The sequence below is a fragment of the Ambystoma mexicanum genome, chromosome 1p, assembly GCF_040938575.1.
Source record: "Ambystoma mexicanum isolate Mex_15411 chromosome 1p, UKY_AmexF1_1, whole genome shotgun sequence".
In the NCBI taxonomy this organism is placed as follows: domain Eukaryota; kingdom Metazoa; phylum Chordata; class Amphibia; order Caudata; family Ambystomatidae; genus Ambystoma; species Ambystoma mexicanum.
The window spans coordinates 1,303,011,166-1,303,018,144 of record NC_090921.1 but is presented as its reverse complement, the minus strand read 5'-3'; positions in this window follow the sequence as shown (position 1 = coordinate 1,303,018,144).

Here is a 6,979-nt window from a genome sequence, read left to right as displayed (position 1 = left end):
CCATACTTGCTAGGTTCATTATCATACGACTGGAATCTGCTTGATGCATAAGTTATACGTCTTCATATAAAGTATTTTTGTAGGGAACTTTAATTGAACGAAACAATAACAGACGTTTCCAGTCCAAGTTGGAGCTAAGTGATGTCAGACATAGCTCGTATTGTAGCAAGGCCATTGGTAGAGATTGCGGCAGACCCAGCATTGTCCTCCACAATCTACCTTATAAACAACCCCAATTTAGAAGCCAGTCTTGTGTTTCCACATCTATCCCATATAGCAGCGTTGGAATAACTTTGCTCCTATAGAATTTTATTAAACGCTCAATAGACAATATGCAGTATTTACCACTTAATCTCTTCATCTGATGGACAAACTGATCTACTTTTGAAGTAAATCTGCCTTCCACAGCTGCCAGGATGTGCATTAAGTTTGCAGCCCAAGTACACTACCGCTTTGCGGCCTGATTCATGGAATTTTTTGCATGGTGCATAGTGCCTTTTCACTGGTGCATAGTGCCTTTTCACTGGTGCAAAGTGACTTTCCGCTGTCAATACACACCCTGATTTATGTAGCAGCGCAAAGTGTATTTTCTTTTCTTTTTAAAGATATTTTTTATTGGTTTCTTGATATATATCATGAGAACAAATAAAGAAAAACAACCAGGTATTAAGCCATCAACTCCCCCCCTCTCCACCTCTCTGCCCTCACCAGAAACAGTTGTTTGAAACAAAGGGTTGGCGTCCTGCCACATACATTTACATCAATTACCCTTTACATTTTTATTTGCTGCAAAGGTTATAACATTTCGCATGCTAAGTATCAAAGGAACTGTATACTCATGGTTAGTAGGGGTAAGAATACAAAAAGAATATCACAGGTGACTATTAGCTTATTTATTCAGCTGATGTCACAAAGGATATGGGTTCAGTTTCCCATAGTGTTTAATAGTTTTTTTGAACAACACTTAACTAAAAATTGGCAGACATATTGAAAATAGAACAAATAGAGAGCAAGCTGAAGCCACAATTCAAGTTCTTAAAACATGGTCATAGATTTGCTAATGCACGTACATAAAAGCAGAGTAATTTTACAGCAATTAAAAACACATAGAACGTGGAACTGTAAATAGTGAACCGGAGTTTAGTCTTCACAAAAACATCCTGATAGTTGTTTCCAAGGTGTACTGGATATTTTGGGGAGGTAACCAAGTCTTTGGTCACCAGAAACAGTGTCCACCTTTCCGGTATCATGGGTTACAAAGTGTATTCTTGCAGTGCAAAGTGACTTTGTACTACAACAATACACTTTGCACTTGACGAGAAGGACTTCTTTATTAACTGCTGTATAATCTCTCTAAAACATGTTTTCAATATGAGCCTTTTTGAACAATGCATTTTGCCGGTATGCTGATTCTCAATTGCTCCACCATGAATGTTGCTGTGGTTTTTCAAACTTAGTTAAACCATGATTGTAGGCTCTCTTGAGTGTGCACCATCACATAGAATAGGATATTTGGCTGTGTTTTTTCTCAATACAGGGGCTCACACATTTTGCAAATTATGATTTGCTTGGGCTTTCACCCTAGGGAGGATAGCTCATGGGCAAAGGGCTCACTGTGGAAGGAAGAAGACGTGGAGCAACACAGGTTCGATCTCCGGGTCCACGCTTAGAAAACTCTGGGTATTAAGCGCGTTATAAATAACCAATTATTATTGCTATGTTAGTAACGGTAATCCAGATTTGGACTTACTCACTCTCTGTGCCACAGAAACACCTCGCTGGGACGCCCAACAAATCAGAAACACACATCTGTGTTTACTGGTGATACTCCTTTTCAGAGACAAAGGGCCTACCATTTCAGTGCGGGACTGCCCTTTTGGGGTGAACTGACTGATATGCAAATTAATGTTTCTTCTCTGGTAAGGTACAGAGAGCAAAAACATGATTGCAGATCTCCCAGAGTGATTACCACCCTGCAGCACAATTTGGCTGTTATTGCTCCGAAAAGTGATTCCCTCATTGTAGCATACATAGAAATTCTCCAAGGATGTCTGTGCATTGGGGACTGGGCACACAATACACACAAAAATTCTGCAAGGCTACTGAATCCAGAGAGGTACTCTGCATGTTAGAGGAAACATTAGCTCCAGAAATGATTCATGTCACTGCAATTGTATCCTCCCAACCAAATGAAATGTATGATTCATGATTTCAAACGCCTTAATGTTATGCTAAATGTCATGAAAAATGTGATGAGCACCAAGCTCAATGTGTATTATGTACTTAGTGATTCAAGCATACAACCCTTTTATCACAGGCATTTTTCATAAATATGAAGCTCTGGGGTCACTGTAAAGTTCTCAAAATGCTCCTTGCTTTCATGAACGGCATCCAGAAAACTCCACTGGTGCTATTTGTCTTTCTCATAATGTTATTTATGCATGGCACAATACGAGGGTACCAGGATCTCCACCTTGGAGGGAAAACCTTCTATCAGAAAATCGTGTTTATGGTTGTTCTAGGTTTTTATAATATGCTTTGTTCAGTATGTCAAGTGTAACTTTCTTATTATGACTACTATATATACTGGAAGTAATCCTTAGAAATGAACATTGTAAAACTTCAAAAAGAGACATTTGATACTATTAGTACAATTAAATAGTGTCTTTTTCTTTTTCAATAGCTTCTTTTATCAAGAATACTCAGCATTTTGTCTTTCAAAAGGTCCTCACTTCTTGGAAGAGTTTGCACTCGGATTAAAAGATATGGTCTGTTTCTTGTGTGAGTTCCAAAGAATTGTTTCATTTTATAGGTTGTCCGCTGAAGCCAATTACAAACACAGTTGTGAGCCTGCAGCCTAGTCTTCTTGTTTCTTACAATGTCTCACACTCCTAAAATTTGCACAATAGCAAACTTGCACAAATACATTAAAACGATTAGCAATTTTGTGCACGGCATGTATGGTGTGGCATGACTTTGAAATTGGGTAAGCGTGTAATGCAAAATAAGCCTGCATATCTGTCTAGTAGTGTACTTACACTTGCCATCTCTCCCCCCCAGTCTCAACCCCACCGACCCTCCTTTGTTCATCATACTATAATACTCCCAACAAGTATTGGTGCAGTGTGCAATTTCTACCCCTGCAGTCACAATGGAACCCAGATACCCAGTGTGAGTTTTGACTCATTGTAAAAAGGAGGCACACCCTAATTCCTTAACCGCAAATTCACAATATTGTGCCTCATGTTTTTCTCATTTTGTTCCATCTCACTCATTTTGTACTCATGTCATCCTGCATCTTTTCCCTACTTCTCTCCTCTAAATTTCACCTTTATTAGACACATGGAATCCAGCGATTGTCTTTCTGTGGCTTGTAGCTGCGTAGAGTCACATCCTTTGCACAGACCACCATCTAGTGAATGGATTCAGAGTATTACAAGTTATTTTCCTCAAAAACGAATAGGGCATCTACAGGGTGTTCCTTTCATGCTATCCCTACACTACGTGTACAGGTACCCATAATTACTCGCGCATCAATGCCCTCAGATTGTTTATTTCTCTGACATGAAGTACAGCATGGTACAGTGGAGTAACGACTGAAAAATGTATATTGCCAATATTACTGCTAGTAATTCGAACACATGTATGTGCTGCAATGCTTGTTGGGCTGCTTGTTGGGCTGACTAACTGCCTTTTGCCTTGAGCTCTTGGCAGTGTGCCCCCAGCGATTTGTGATGCATCTGTTGTAATGGTCACTTGCGAGTTCACAAAAGCTCTTGCTACTTTTCTGAGAATGTTCCCATACCTGGATTTTGGTCCCCGAGGGCATATCCACCACAGGCGCATTTAGTCCATATAAATGGGGAAAGGTGCTATATAAATGACTACTGCTACCACCCCTTGAGACACCACCACTAGAACGTCCCACTCATCTGATGCTTCTGAGCAAGAGCCTATGAGCCATTGTTGTATCAGAATGAGAAAGTTTCATGATGGCATCATCCCTAGGTGTCGCATTACTTTGCGCACCTTTACAGACCGACCAGCATGATAACAAGGGATTTGCACCTGAAGAGCCAACACTCTTTCCTGATATGGATAGGACACTCCTCTTTTCATATCTAGGATTGCTCCCGCAAAAGGTTTTGCTCTGGCTGGCCACTAGGCTAGATTTCTAAGTGTTGATCGTGAATCCCAGCAGGTGTTGTAGATTCATCGGTCTTTGTGTGTTTTTGTAGCATAATGTGATAGGTCCCTCTGTTATGACCCACTTTGGTAAACACACAAGATTCCGATGCAGTCCCAAAAGGAAGTACTTTTAACTGAAAATGATGTCTGTCAAGTTTGAGTCTTAGGTACTAGTGATGGCCCAGGTACATTGAAATATAAAAGTATACATCTTTCATATCCAATGTTGTCATGTAGCCTCCCCCTTTTAAAGAGGGGAATTACCTCGTCTAAAGAGGTCATGCTGAATTTTCTTGGCTTTACAAATTAATGGTTTTGTCTTTTTTGTCAGTAGGAAATGCAGAGAGCAAATACCTGTGTTTTCTTGTCCTTTAAGTTGATCATCCCCTTTTGCAGAAGGCAACGATGCCCCTCTGGTATTCTTCTGTTGCACGGTAGGAGGTTGCATGGTTTTGCCACAAGCTCTATACAAGAACCCTTTTATACCATGCTTAGTACCCACTTGTCTGTGATGATTCTCTCCCATGCTTGGGTAAATGATGTAAAATTGTCTTCCTACCGGAGTTATATCTGAGGGAATGTGTTTGTCTATGGTTTGAGGGGGAGTAAGATCCCCTTGGGGTGTGCCCCTACTCCATCCTCGTCCCTGCCATTGTTGTCTTTGTGGTGAGGGTTATGAGGGTGAGTAACCACTTGTGCCTGTATTCCATCTCCCAAACAAAGGACGTGATTACGGCATTGTTGAGTGTCCAAATCTGTGACCTCAAAAACGATGTCTTTTTGTGGATGTCCCTCTGGTTTGGTTTGGTTTACTGGAGATCTGTCTGTGCTTTCAGGGTGCGATGTTCTTTCTTGGTCTTTTCCATTGCTTCATCCACTGCTTTGCCAAAGAGCAGGGAATTTTCTAGCAGCTTGTCTAGCAGGTTTGCTTGTTTTTCACACCTAAAACCTGTTCTACATATAATGTGTGGTGCTTGACGACAGCTGTTCCTCGCAATTTGATGTCCAGTGGTCTCTGCCAAGTCTAATGCATTTTTAATAACAGAGATTACTGTCTGTTTCCATTCTACACAAGTTTCCTGTAAAGACTAAGGTGGTCACTCATTTCATCCCACTAGGCTCTACTGTAACGTTCCATAAGGGCAGATGTGTGTGCTATCTGAATGCTATAGGCATCTGCAGTAGCCATGCATCGGCCAAAAGCATGAATCCTCCTACTCTCCTACTCGGGAGAATGTTTCGAGGTTGAGGGTGAAGCGTTACTTCTCGTCTGAGTGGCTGTGATTGCCTGTGAATCTGATATAGGGTGATCCGGGATACACGATGGGACAGATGGCTAAGGTTTATACTTCTTCTGTGTTCGGGTGTGACTGCTTTGGTGGCTACTGGCCTCAGTAGAGAGGGTGTGAGCTGTTTTCTTATGGACTGCGTTAATGGAATGCAGTGGGACACAGGTTTATGTTCATTTAGTATATCCTTAATGATGTCTATATCTTCATTAGATTCTTATGCCTTGATCCCAAACCATCCGGATGGCCATCCAAGCAGAGCAGTATTTTCAAAATGGTCTTCCATTTGGAAGTGATAGGGGGTTCAATGTCTCCTGGAGGGTCCATGGGGTAATCTTTGGGGATCCCTATCTCTTCCTCGTGTATGGGAATATTTTCTACATGATCTTCGACTTCTTCCTCGTATTCATTTTCCTCATCATCATGGATTATCACGATGTTTAAAATCTAACCTTTACTTTTTTACTTGGGCTAGCCCATGTAATGTGTGGGTTGAGGTCGTATCCTGCTTTTTGCGATCTGTATCCCCCAGGAAGGTTGCCATTTTAAAGATAGTGCTTTGGAAGCCCTATGTGTCCCACATTTGGTTTGAATGTTGGCTAGGGACCCTGACTTGCTTTTTGAGGCTCTAACTGGCCCCACTTCGACTTGCTCTCTTCCTCGGATGTTGAGAATCCAAGCAGGCCCTTGGTTTGTAGAGTAGAGGGAAGTGGTGTGGCTACCTGTGTGTAAGTCCCTTTGAGGTATTATTGCTGAGTATTCTTAAATGTCATAGCCCATGCTTGGGTTGTCCATTTCTATGAAGGGCTACTGCTTTCTCCGTTCAGAATGAGGTAATGTTTCTTTTTGTGTGGCTTGTTGTGGGATTTCGTTGGTGCCAATAAAGCTCAACCTTATGGATTGATTGGTCGGCAATGATTTTGGAGTCAACCCTGACTTTTCAGCACTACTGGAGCAGGTATGGGTTTTGAGCTTTACCCATGGTTTGGGTTTTTGCAATTAAGCAGTTTCATAGCTGCAAAAGGAGCTGAGGGCTTCTGCAAGATTTTTCCATAAAAACCTCTTCTGATGGCTGTTCGGGGCCAATGTCATCCCTAGTCTTCAACTCCTTGACTTCAATAACCTCTTTTGCGGTGGATGCCGTAATCTGAGCTAAATCGGCCTGCATATGATAGTCTGCCCAGCGTTTGGCTCTGGGCTCTTTTAGAGTTTTATATTTACTGTGTTTGCATGCAAAGCACTTATCTTCGGCGCGGTCCCTTGGGAGGCAGTTAGATGCACCCCATGCGTGTCCTTTCCAGCTAATTTTGTGTTCCATTCAGGATATAATTTAAATGGAGTATTCTCCATGAGTTACATTGGAGACGAGGCTAGTTGAAAATATAAGTGTGTGGGGTATTAGATGCGTTCTAATACCATGGGAAGACTACACCCCTCCCTACTCTCCTTACTGTATGCATCCTAGTTCTCAAGTTCTGTCCTTGTGCTACTCATATCAATGC